The 12,762-nt window shown below is 29.1% G+C and overlaps 1 protein-coding gene across 3 annotated transcripts in view; it reads left to right on the forward strand.

Annotated features, from left to right (window-relative positions):
• The first annotated feature begins 549 nt into the window (after window positions 1-549).
• The window catches only part of LOC127277003 (glutamate receptor ionotropic, kainate 2-like), a 590,803-nt gene continuing 578,590 nt past the window's right edge, over window positions 550-12,762 (forward strand). For all 3 annotated transcript variants that reach the window (XM_051297788.1, XM_051297790.1, XM_051297789.1), the window contains exon 1: window positions 550-836. The gene's annotated coding sequence lies outside the window, so the exon portion shown is untranslated. The remainder of the gene's footprint in view (window positions 837-12,762) is intronic.

Raw genomic sequence — 12,762 nt, forward strand, 5'->3', positions numbered from 1 at the left:
TTCATGAAAATCGGAAAGGTGGTCTACTTATGGATACATTCTTCTACCTTGTATTATTTTCAAACAATAAATTAAGAAAACAAATTCAATATTATTTCCAAATTGCATGAAAAATAAAAATGTTATTCAACATATCAACAATATTCAAACACTATATAATATATATTATAGTATTATATTATATATTATATAAATATCATAAATTAAATAACCACATAGCGTACTGTCACATTTTATTTAAATATTTCAAGAAAAAATGCAAAAAAAATATAAGACTCAAGTACAATTAAATGAGTTAATGATTATCATTATTATAAATTTACTTAAAATTTGACAAAATGTGTTTTCCATTTTTTTTAAAAACTTCGTCAACTTTTCAGAAAAAGACAACTTATTTTACTTTTTTAAAATGTTAAATGTTATAATTTGTCTTTAGAAAACAACCATACATTTAGTTTTCAATTTTACTGCATGTGATATTACTAAATAGCATAGAGTTTGTGATTTCCGTTCTATTCCAAAATTAGATCAGTGAAGCTTAAGACACGATACAGACACGTTCTCTACTTCAACTTTCAAACTATGTACAGGAAACCAAAAATACAAACTGATAAAAACAATCTTTGAAAATTTTCCTACTTGTGTTTGCTTACATTATATTAAATAATATGCATTACAATTATTAAAAAAAGTTTATTCATTCTATGTTTGAGTGAAAACAAAAGTGTGGACTTTTTATTTTATCTCACATAAAACCAAAAATATTCTGAATATTTCCTGAGCAGTGCAGAGACAACTTCGGTTTATTAAGTATTTATTTATTTTATAAACATAAGGTAAGTTTGTTGTTAAATTTTTATTTCATATTTTTAAAATATACCTATGTACTAGGATAATAAAGTTTATATCTGTTATTAAGATATTGTGATGCATTCTCTAATACTACTTTCTTAATGTTAATGGTGCAATTTAAAATATATAATTATATTAAAAAATTTTATTTCTTTATAACAAAAGCAATTGCTTTTATTGTATGAAATTAATTAAATGTTAATTATAATATATTCTTTTGTTTGTCTATGTTTTTTGTTTTTCTTATTATACTGTTATCATTTTTTGTAATTCTTAGTTTACAAACTTCAGTCAATAAAATTAGATAATTAGCAAATATTTATTTATTCATAATTATGAAGGTGACCACACGGAAAAAAATTTCTAGTGTTATTAACAGGATCTTTAGCGCCATCTATAAAACCCGGTTGGAGTATTCACAAAACGCTGAGTTTTGTGAAACAAATAAATTTCATAGAGTGTGTCATAATACAATTCGTTGCGCATGCGCTATGTCTCTGTACTAACGCAAATTGGATTGTGCTGTTCCCAATTAATGTGTTTGAAACACAATTTTCTTATAGTCTACATAAAAATTTATAGAATTGCACGGAAAGAAATTTAGTAGCAATATTTGATAAATCTGATAGGAAATTTTAGTATTCTCTTATTCAAACGCGGAACATTTGGGTTTCATAACGAAAATCGGTATATTTTTACCAATAGTCTTTTTAGTAAATATATTCCAGAAATTGAAATTATTATTTCGTAAATTGATAAATTTATACGAAAAACCAGAAGTAAGTTAAACCGACGCGCACTTCGTTATTTACTAAATTTATATGAAAATTTGGAAAGATTATTTCGAAATTTGTTAAAACTATACTAAAAATTCGAAGTGGTTCAGTCGTGACAGATGACGACAGAAACACCAATAGATTCTACGCCAAAGTTTTATTTCTTTCTCATCTAATCTCGAGGATAGACGAGGATATGAACTTTTAAATGCACACACACACATACACCGCATTGTTTTACATCGATTGGCTTATTTTTATTCCTAACCTATACTAACGATAATACGTATAACATTCGCAGAATAACGCTTCATATACAAATTTACGCTCATGTGACCATTCTTATATACTAACCAGACATATTTTTCACCGCTTATGAGAAAGGTGAAATTATATCAAAACATGTTTAAAAATATAAATAAAAATCATTATTTATTGGGAAATAATTAAATATTTTATTATTTTTTAAAGAACAATTTTTTTTACTGATTTATTGTAAAATCTTCGAAATTAATTATATAAAAGAAATTCAGGTCTGTATCAAGATAATAGTAAAAAGGGGCTTGTCTAAAGAGCTTCGTCAGTCTTCGTTACCACTCGGTGAGGATCGGGCAATTCCGAACGTTCAACTTCGGCAAATTTCGTCGAATCTCGTTAACTTTGATATTTCTTTTTCAATTTTCATATCAAACATATCAAAATCTGAAATAATTATATCATTTTATACAATTCTAATTACGAAATTTGAAATATTTGGTTAGAAAAATTGATAAAGAGCTTATTAAAATTTGACATTTTTGTGTTTCAATAAAAAGATTTCAGATTTCGTAAATATTATATCAAATTTTTTTTCCAACTATATTAAATATTCTTATTTTAATCTCAATCATTCTTAAAAATAGTATCGAAAATCGTTATCATGCCAAAATGTTCCGCAATTGTAACCAAATATACTAAAAAGTAACACCATAATATCAAATATTGCTACAAACTTTCTTTGCGTGTGCCTTTTCTGAAATTTGTAGTGTTTTCGCTACAAGAAATTTTTTTCCGTGCATTCTCATGTTAATCTTCAATTTTAATATTTGTCCATTTTAAATAATACTTATTTAGCATGCACAGAATGCTGTAAATAAATTATTAATTGAATGTTTTAGTGATATTTTTTAATTCTTTTTAAGTGTAATTGATTTAAATTTCTATTTATATTCCAAATAACACAATACCCTGGCGGAATTGTTGAACGCAGATCGGACGCCAATGCGTCCAATTCGCGTCTGATCGCGGACGCTCTAGGTTTTTTGTTATTTTTAACCTTTAAATAATAAAATATGATTAAAAATTAATATTTTTGACAGAAATTAATTAAAATAAAAGTAACAAAAATAAATGTTCTAACAATAAGATTTTCTCAAAACATATAATCGAAAGAAAAAAATGATTGTCAGATTTCTTTAAAATTTATCATTCTTAGGTTTTAGAGAGCGCTGACGTCAAATTTAATAATAATAATTTTTAAAACTTAAAAATGGCGGCCCAAAAATAGTTTTGTCAGATTTTTCTAAAAATCATCATTCAGAGGTATAAAGGGCGGTGAGGTAAAAATGCAAAATTTCAAAAAATGTTTTAAATAAAAGTTGTAGGTTTCAAAAAACACACATTTTATGTTTTATGCATTTTTTACCAAAAGTCGTAATTTTTCAAGAAAATGATAAAAAACCATAAAACATCATGAAAAATGCCGGAAAAACAGTTCACATCATAACTAGCGGAAAAATTAAGACTTGTAAGTAAATAACTGCGTCATCAAATTGCATAAACTGCTACTGTGGATCCCACCGACTTCATCCGCAGAATACTTTCTGCCATATCCACCCCCTCAATTCAAGGTGTCTGCAAAACACGTAAAGAAAAAAACTTTACGCGGCCGAAGGCCGCGTCATGAGATTGTGTAAACTGCTACTGTGTATCCCACCGACTTTGTCCGTAGAATACATTCGGCCATGTCCGCCCTCCCCTCCCCAAGGTATCTTTAAAATACGCAAGAAAAGTACTCTACGCGGCCGAAGACCGCGTTCATCGTTTTCTGTGGACTGCTGCTTATGATCCCATCTGACTTTTTTTTAAATTTACTTTCATTGACATTCATTATTTGTGTATGGTACACTTACTGTATATATACATATACATATGGGGTAAAATTCCTGTAGTAAACTAAGTGAAAAAAAAGTTGATCGGATCGGGCTGTAACTTGCACATATATAGTTTAGCCCTAGGGGTGAGTAATTTAACCTCGAAGTATTCCCAGACAGCACCGTTTTTCGCAGGGAGTTCGCGGGGAGTTCCCCGTGTTAAGTTCGGAAACTAAGTTGGGGAGCTTCAGGGGAAGTTCAGGCGAGCTCTATATGTCCTCGGTTTTATAACTCGCGGTGCGAAGTTCATGATAGTTATCCGATTAAGTTTGCCGAAAAATTGTGGATAAAAGTTTAGGAAATATTAAATTTTGAGTTTTACAGAAATTTGCTTTGTGAATTTCTTTAAAACTATCTCCGGAAAGTACTCTAAAGATATATAGACAAATTTCCTGTAAAATTAAAATGCAAGTTTTCAGTGAATTTTATAAGGTAAGTTTATTATAAATGTTTTATAATATTTATTAAATAAAAGTAAAATTAAACAAATTTATTTTTCCCTTATTGCGCTTTCTTTTATTTTTCCCCAACATTAACGGCGCAATTTTCGGAAATAAATTTGGATAATAATTATTATAATAATAATTATAATAATAATTATTATTAAATTTGACATCAACGCCCTCTAAAATCCCCGAGTTGTGAGTTTTAAAGAACCCTTAAAAAACAATTTTTGGCCGCCATTTTGAAAATGATTAAATTTTATCACTGCACCCTCTATACCTCTGAATAATGATTTTTAGAATAATCTAAAACAACTACTTTTGGGCCGCCATTTTAAATTTTTGAATAATATTATTATATTCGACATCAGCGCCCTCTAAAACATCCTAGTGGTGAGTTTTAAATAAATCTGAATAAACAATTTTTAGCCACCATTTAAAATTTCTGAAAATTTATATTATTATTATTAAATTCGACATCACCCTAGTAAAAAAAACACGTATAATTATACGTATAATAATACGTATAAATATACGTATAATAATACGTATAAATATACGTATATACGTATTATTATACATATTAATATACTCATTATACGTGTCTATAATTTTTAATATTTAGGAATATATAAATATGGAATATATTTTTGTTTATTAATATATACCTAAATATTATAAAATATTGACAAGTATAAATATAGTATAATAATACGTATAATAATATTTAGGCATATATTAATAAACAAAAATATATTCCATATTTATATATTCCTACCCCCACAGCAGCCAATCTTTACTAAAAATTTCGTAAAGATTTCATTGAAATCTTGGGAATATTTAATTGCAAAGTTTAATGAAAATTGCATAAAGATTTAAATGACCCACTAGTGTTGCATGTCAATCCAATAATTGCTCGATATCGACTGCATATGCTTGAATATTGATACATTTTATCAAGCCAAGAAGCGTGATTTTCTTTTGTTTATGATTGACTTTGATCGTTCGAATGTTATTTCGAAATCTCGATCAAACGTATATATTTTTTATTATAATAATAAAATACCTGTTTTTCATCGATTTTTTAAAATAAGAAAGGAAGTTAATTGTGAAAAGTAAAATTTCAGAAGATACGAACAAAACTGAAAGCAGGAAAAGAATACATGATCAGATAGATTTAGATGATGAGTAAGCAAAAGGAGCTTCTCAAAAGTATTTTATAAAAATGTTTCAATTTGAATGTCAAATTTTACATACTTTTTTCCTAATTTAATATTTTTATTAGTTTACAAATTTTAGTTTTATCAAATATTTAACTAATTTTATTGACAATTATAAAATTATTAAAATTATTAAAATGAAAAATCTTTGACCATCAGAAAACACAAGAACAGATTGGAAAATGATTCTGTAAAATATCTTATGTGCTTGAATTCGTGGATGAGTTGTTCTCTAATGTATTATGTTAAATATTACTTCGTTGAATAAAGAAAAAATAATAAATTATTTAATTTATATGATTTTGTATTTATTTTAATGAGAAAAGAATATTTTAAAAATTATATATAATTTTTAAAAAATTACAATATTTAAATTATACTAATAGTGATTGTTTTTAAGAGAAATTTTAGACATTAGAAATTTCAATTGCTTAAAAAATTTAAATAGGTTAGATAATAATAATAGTAATCACTCGAAATATTTTTAATTTCTTCAATAAAAACTATATATTTAATTACGATAGATAGAAAAAATATCATTTACAATAACATAGGTTATTAACCGTTCTGTATAATGTTAAATATATTTTATATAGAAATACTACAGTTCTGTATAATTTTTAAATAAATAATGAGCGTATACTATGTGCTTGACGCATCAAAAATGCACTTTAAATATGAAATGTAGGCACAAAATATTTATTATATACATAATATTTATGTATACTGTTTATTTTTGATGGGGTTACATTCTTCTGATGTCAATTTATTATTTTAATTGAATAAACAATTTCATAAACTATATTTTATTAAAGAATTTTATAAAAAATTTATAGTTTATATATAATAAATTCATTGAAATCTTCACTGCATTTCTGTATATATGTTACGGTAAAAGCCCGAAGTTGGTAAAAGTGGGAATTGTCTGTTTTAAATTAAAAATTTCGTACATTTACCAAGTAAATTGGTAATTGTGCACAATCACCAACAGAAATTGGAAAATGTACGAAATGTCTAAATTGAATCAAAGATTTCTCACTCGTACCAACTACCTTGGTAAATGTAGATAGTTACCACAAAAAGGGGTAAATAGAAGTGCCGGACATATTGAAGGTTTAAAATTTTGTCTGCTATTATTTATATTATAACTTTAATCGTTATTATTGACATTTACAAAAAAATAAATTGGAAAAGTTTTATTTATTTATTTATATTGTTATCACGTCATATCGACGCAAACGTCGAAAATCAGCACTCGTTTTCTTTTTTATTTTTAATTTCGCATCACACACTTCTTTCAACACCTTATTATACTCTACTTCCGACAAATAAACAGAATTATTTTTTTTCCCTTCTATAATCTTTGTTGCAATTTCATAAAATTTTTTTTCACTTCGGAAATTACAATTTCTTCACTCATTTTTACAGGCAAAATTTAAAATATACTCGCAATTTCACTGTCGAAAGCGAACTAAACGAAATACTGAGGTTAGCAGAATAAACATTCTATTCTAATTATTCTGTTTCCTTTATAGGCATTTGATTACTATTTAATTGAAATATAAACAAAACAAACTATCTACATTTACCAAGGTAGTTGGTACGAGTGAGAAATCTTTGATTCAATTTAGACATTTCGTACATTTTCCAATTTCTGTTGGTGATTGTGCACAATTACCAATTTACTTGGTAAATGTACGAAATTTTTAATTTAAAACAGACATTTCTCACTTTTACCAACTGCATTGGTAATTGTGCACATTAATCAGTAAATGTGCATATTTACCAACTTCGGGCTTTTACCGTAACATATATACATAGGTTAAGTTAAAACGGAATCAAGCAAATCTCGATCGATTTACTTAACGGGAAGCTTGTCTCTATGACACGAACCAATCAATATATTGAATAAAATTAAACAATCACCTTTCTTGAGATCGTTAATTTCTCGATTGTTTTGGTTGACATGCAACACTAGTAAAAGTTGACTAAAAATTTAAATGAAATTTTCAGGAAATGTTCGTCGCGAAAATTGACTGAACATTTAAATTAAATATTCATTAAAAATTTATAGCGAAAGTTGAGTGAAAATGTAATATAAATATTTAGTCAATTTTTGTGACGAACATTTCCTGAAAATTTAAATTAATTTTTCAGGAAATGTTGGACGGAAATATCTGTAAAAAATACGGATATACTTCCGAAGTAGGGGTACCTCCGATTTTAATAAAACTTGGTATACTAACGTATTTTGGTGCGCTGATTACGAAAATGATAGTGAAAATTGGCGCAAATTTGATTATCATGGTAAAAACCATAAAAAACACCATAAAATCATGGTTTTTTACGATTACCCAGGTGCGAATTGTCGGTCGGGCCATGGTCGGGCCAACCATGTGAATGTTCGGTCCGACTTTGGCAGCCGATGGTCGGCCGAACTAGCGAATTGATAACATCCGCCGACCAATGGCTGACAAAATTGGACCGACCATTGGTACCAAAGACGGACCATCCATGGACGCCAAAGTTTTGCCGACCATGTCGGCAAACAATGAAGGTCGGCTTCACATTGGTAACCATTGTTGGCCCACCTTTGGTAGAAATGGTTGGACCGACCAATGGCTAAAAGAGTCGGGCCAACTATGGCTGCCAAAGTTAGGCCGACCTTTGGAAAAAATGTAAAAATTATTAATTATACAGGGTGTTCCAAAAGTATGGAAACTTGCAAATATCTCGAAAAGTACGAATTTTCGTGAAAAATGTTCAATACAAAAGTTGTTCCAAACAAAAAGATCTACATTGTTGAAACCAAAAAATTGGGCCCCGGGCCCAATGTTGGGCCCTACAATGAAAAAAGTAGTTTTCTTAAATGAGACCACTAATTTTGAATATCAAATTCGTAATCCCCATGAAATTCTGCGTTCAGACATGTGATATAAGTGCCCAAAATATTGGGCCCAATCCAAGATATCGGGCCCAACATTTTTCGACAAACAAAAAAAAATTTTTAAAATCGTATCTTTGGGGGTTTTTGGGGTCACAGGATTACAAAATTCAAAGCTACTTTTCAAATTGGGCACAGAGCCCAATGTAGGATTCCGCGGCCCAATGTAAGGCCCACAGTAAAAAAATTAGTTGTCTAAAATAAAACCCACTAATTTCTAGTATCCATTTCGTAATCGTCATGAAATGGATACTAAAAATTAGTGGTCTCATTTAAGAAAACTACTTTTTTCATTGTAGGGTCCATCATTTGGCCGCTGAATCCTACATTGGGCTCTGTGCCCAATTTGAAAAGTAGCTTTGAATTTTGTAATCCTGTGACCCCAAAAACCCCCAAAGATACGATTTAAAAAATTTTTTTTTGTTTGTCGAAAAATGTTGGGCCCGATATCTTGGATTGGGCCCAATATTTTGGGCACTTATACCACATGTCTGAACGCAGAATTTCATGGGGATTACGAATTTGATATTCAAAATTAGTGGTCTCATTTAAGAAAACTACTTTTTTCATTGTAGGGCCCAACATTGGGCCCGGGGTCCAATTTTTTGGTTTCAACAATGTAGATCTTTTTGTTTGGAACAACTTTTGTATTGAACATTTTTCACGAAAATTCGTACTTTTCGAGATATTTGCAAGTTTCCATACTTTTGGAACACCCTGTATAATTAACATATATTGGGTATAGTCTGAAATTCATCATTTATTTATTGCATACACATTAACACTTAAGACAATCTTATACATACATACATACATTTTAAAAATATTTATCGCTCGCAAGGATCGAACCCGCAACCTAACGCACCGAAGTCTAACACGCTATCCATTACGCCACGCTTACATGAAAGTCTAAGGACAAAAATGATTTCATAAGCTCCAACTTCAGAAAAATCCAGTTTGTAATTCATGATGAAAAATAAATCAGATAATCCTTGTAATTTTTTAGTTAATCCATTTTAGTTAAATAAAATGTGACAAAAATTTTTTATTTTGGCCATGAATGTAAAGAAATTTACTTTACGAATATGATGGTCGGCCCAACTGCGGCCCGACTTTGGCCAGAGTCGGCCCGACCATTGGAAATTCTAATTTTTGAACTCCGGCTGCCGCAGTTTAACTGACCATAGGCCCGACTATGGCCAGAGTCGGCCCAACCATTGGAAATTCTGAATTTTGAACTTCGGCTGCCGCAGTTTAACCGACCATCGGCCCGACTTTGGCCAGAGTCGGCCTGACTATTGGAAATTCTAATTTTTGAACTCCGGCTGCCGCAGTTTAACCGACCATCGGCCCGACTTTGGCCAGAGTCGGCCCGACCATTGGAAATTCTGGATTTTAAACCTTGGTAGCCACAGTCGGCGCAACTTTGGGTGAAAGTAGTAACCAAAGTCGGGACAACTTTGGCTGCCGACGTCTTGGCAGCCGTAGATGTGCCGTCCATGGCCCGACCTACCAACTCTGGCTGCCGACCCTAATTCGCACCTGGGTATCTCGTAAAAAACAAAAAATTTCGAAAAAAGTTTTAGACAAAAGTTGTAGATCTCAAAAAAACACACATTTTATGTTGTATGCATTTTTTACCAAAAGTCATTATTTTTGAGAAAAATTTTTTGTTTTTTACGAGATAATTGTAAAAAACCATGATTTTATGGTGTTCTTTATGGTTTTTACCATGATAATCAAATTTGCGCCAATTTTCAATATCATTTTCGTAATCAGTGCACCAAAATACGTTAGTATACCAAGTTTCATTAAGATCGGAGGTACCCCTACTTCGGAAGTACACCCAAAAATACAAAAATAATATTTAAGAAGTGTTAATAATAATAATAATAATAGATAGATAGATAGATCTTTATTATTATTATCAATAAAAAAAATTACTATCTGGGAATAAAAATAAAATAAATAATATACAAACATTGTTGCTCTGCATTGATGCTTTGTTTCAATATTGAATCAAGCACTGCATGCTTGTTGAGCAAGAACTTTTGAAAATAAATTGTGGGGTGCTGGGGATTGAACCTACGTTCGCCGCGCGCTAGCTAAAGACCCTAACCACTACACTACAGATATCTGACTGAGAAAAAAAAAATCTTCCACAGGCTCTACAACTTGCTGATAGAAAACTAATCTTACTTATCGACCTAAAAGGGCGGGCTCATTTAAAAAGGTTTTCACGGAGACATTTGAATATTCTGAATATTCACATTGCAGGTGAATATAAAAATTAAAAGTGAATCGAAATAATACTGTAAAATCATGACTGAAGGTCATGTGAAAAGGTTATTATACAATTAATTATTTTTTTAAATATTATCTATTAATTAAAAATTCACAAATTTGCGAAAATTAATTTTAAAATTTTTTATTTATTAGTAAACAATGATATTAGTATTGTTAAAGACAAGAAAAAACGTTTTAAAAATAATTAAGAAAATAATTTCAATATATTAAAATATGTAAGAAATATGAAAGTGAACACAAAAATTCTATTTTTTAAACATTTAAATCAAAATTATTATTCAAAAATTATTTATTATAATTAAAAATGTGTTAATTAATAAAAAATTAATTTTTAAATATTTTATTTTTTGTAAAAGATTGTGGCCTTTACAAAATGGTTTTTAAAGTTGAAATAAAATTTTTTAAAAATTAATATTTCGATTCGAAATAAAATTGACTAAATAGACAGAAAAAAATGCTTGTAATATATTTATTTGTGACAATTTGTAAAATTTAATTATTTTCAAAATGTTGAATTACAATAATTCTTTAAAAATTCGTTTTTTTAAATTTTACTAAAATTAATTAAAAATTAATTATTTTTGAAAATTCAATTATTTTGAAAAAAATTGAATTAAAATATTTTTTAAAATCTAATTTTTTAAAAAAAATATAATAGTAAGCTTGTCTCACTATTTGTGCTTACTTAAATTTTGTAATAAATGTGTTTATATTAATTGTTTAATTTACTTATCCTATTTCTAAGTAATATAATTTTTTTGTATGTATTTAAAATTTTTTTATTTAAAGTAGGTATTAAAAAAATTAGATTTTAGGTCGATAAGTAAGATTACTTTTCTATCAGCAAGTTGTAGAGCCTGTGGAAGATTTTTTTTTTCTCAGTCAGATATCTGTAGTGTTGTGGTTAGGGTCTTTAGCTAGCGCGCGGCGAACGTAGGTACAATCCCCAGCACCCCACAATTTATTTTCAAAAGTTCTTGCTCAACAAGCATGCAGTGCTTGATTCAATATTGAAACAAAGCATCAATGCAGAGCAACAATGTTTGTATATTATTTATTTTATTTTTATTCCCAGATAGTAATTTTTTTTATTGATAATAATAATAAAGATCTATCTATTATTATTATTATTAACACTTCTTAAATATTATTTTTGTATTTTTTACAGATATTTCCGTCCAACATTTCCTGAAAATTTAATTTAAATTTTCAGGAAATGTTCGTCACAAAAATTGACTGAATATTTTAATTACATTTTCACTCAACTTTCGCTATAAATTTTTAATGAATATTTCATTTAAATTTTTACTCAATTTTCACGACGAACATTTCCTGAAAATTTCATTTAAATTTTTAGTCAACTTTTACGCCAAATATTTATTTTGGTTAGACATTTAAATCTTTATGCAATTTCACAGCCCCACAAAAAAAAAAAAGTTTCATGTACTTTTGACCGGAATATCCTAACCCTATGTATTTTGACGCGCTGAACACGAATCCGAAGTCCGTTTTGCCCCTTCACGTCAGGATTTTTTTCTAACCTCAAAAAACATGTCGGATTTTGAGAAGTAGGCGATTTTTTTAAAAATTGAGGGCCTCCATGCAATAAGGGGACGAGCGCGCCAGTAGAAGTCCCCACGGACGGCGCGCGGCCGGCTGCGCAAGGAGACAACGAAAATCACGTTCGTCCCCTTATTGCATGGAGGCCCTCAATTGATGTATTAACTTCAAACTTGGTATCTGAGGGTTTTTTGTGTCGCTGATTACGAATCTGAAGTTAGATTTTCAAAATCCAATATGGCGGACGAATTTTGAAAAAATTTTAAGATTTACTTCAAACTTGGTATCTAGGGGTTTTTTGGGTCGCTGATTACGAATCTGATGTCAGATTTCCGAAATTCGATATGTCTGATTCAATATTAAGGAATTATTTTTAAAAAATTGTCAGATTATTATGAAATTTGGTATCTACAGGTTTTCTAAGTTGCTGACAAGTAACACTAGGGAAGTGCCATACGCCGATTTTTC

Source organism: Leptopilina boulardi, unplaced genomic scaffold (genome assembly GCF_019393585.1).
Source record: "Leptopilina boulardi isolate dan_hultmark-lab unplaced genomic scaffold, ZJU_Lbou_2.1 LbouV2_162, whole genome shotgun sequence".
Classification (NCBI taxonomy): domain Eukaryota; kingdom Metazoa; phylum Arthropoda; class Insecta; order Hymenoptera; family Figitidae; genus Leptopilina; species Leptopilina boulardi.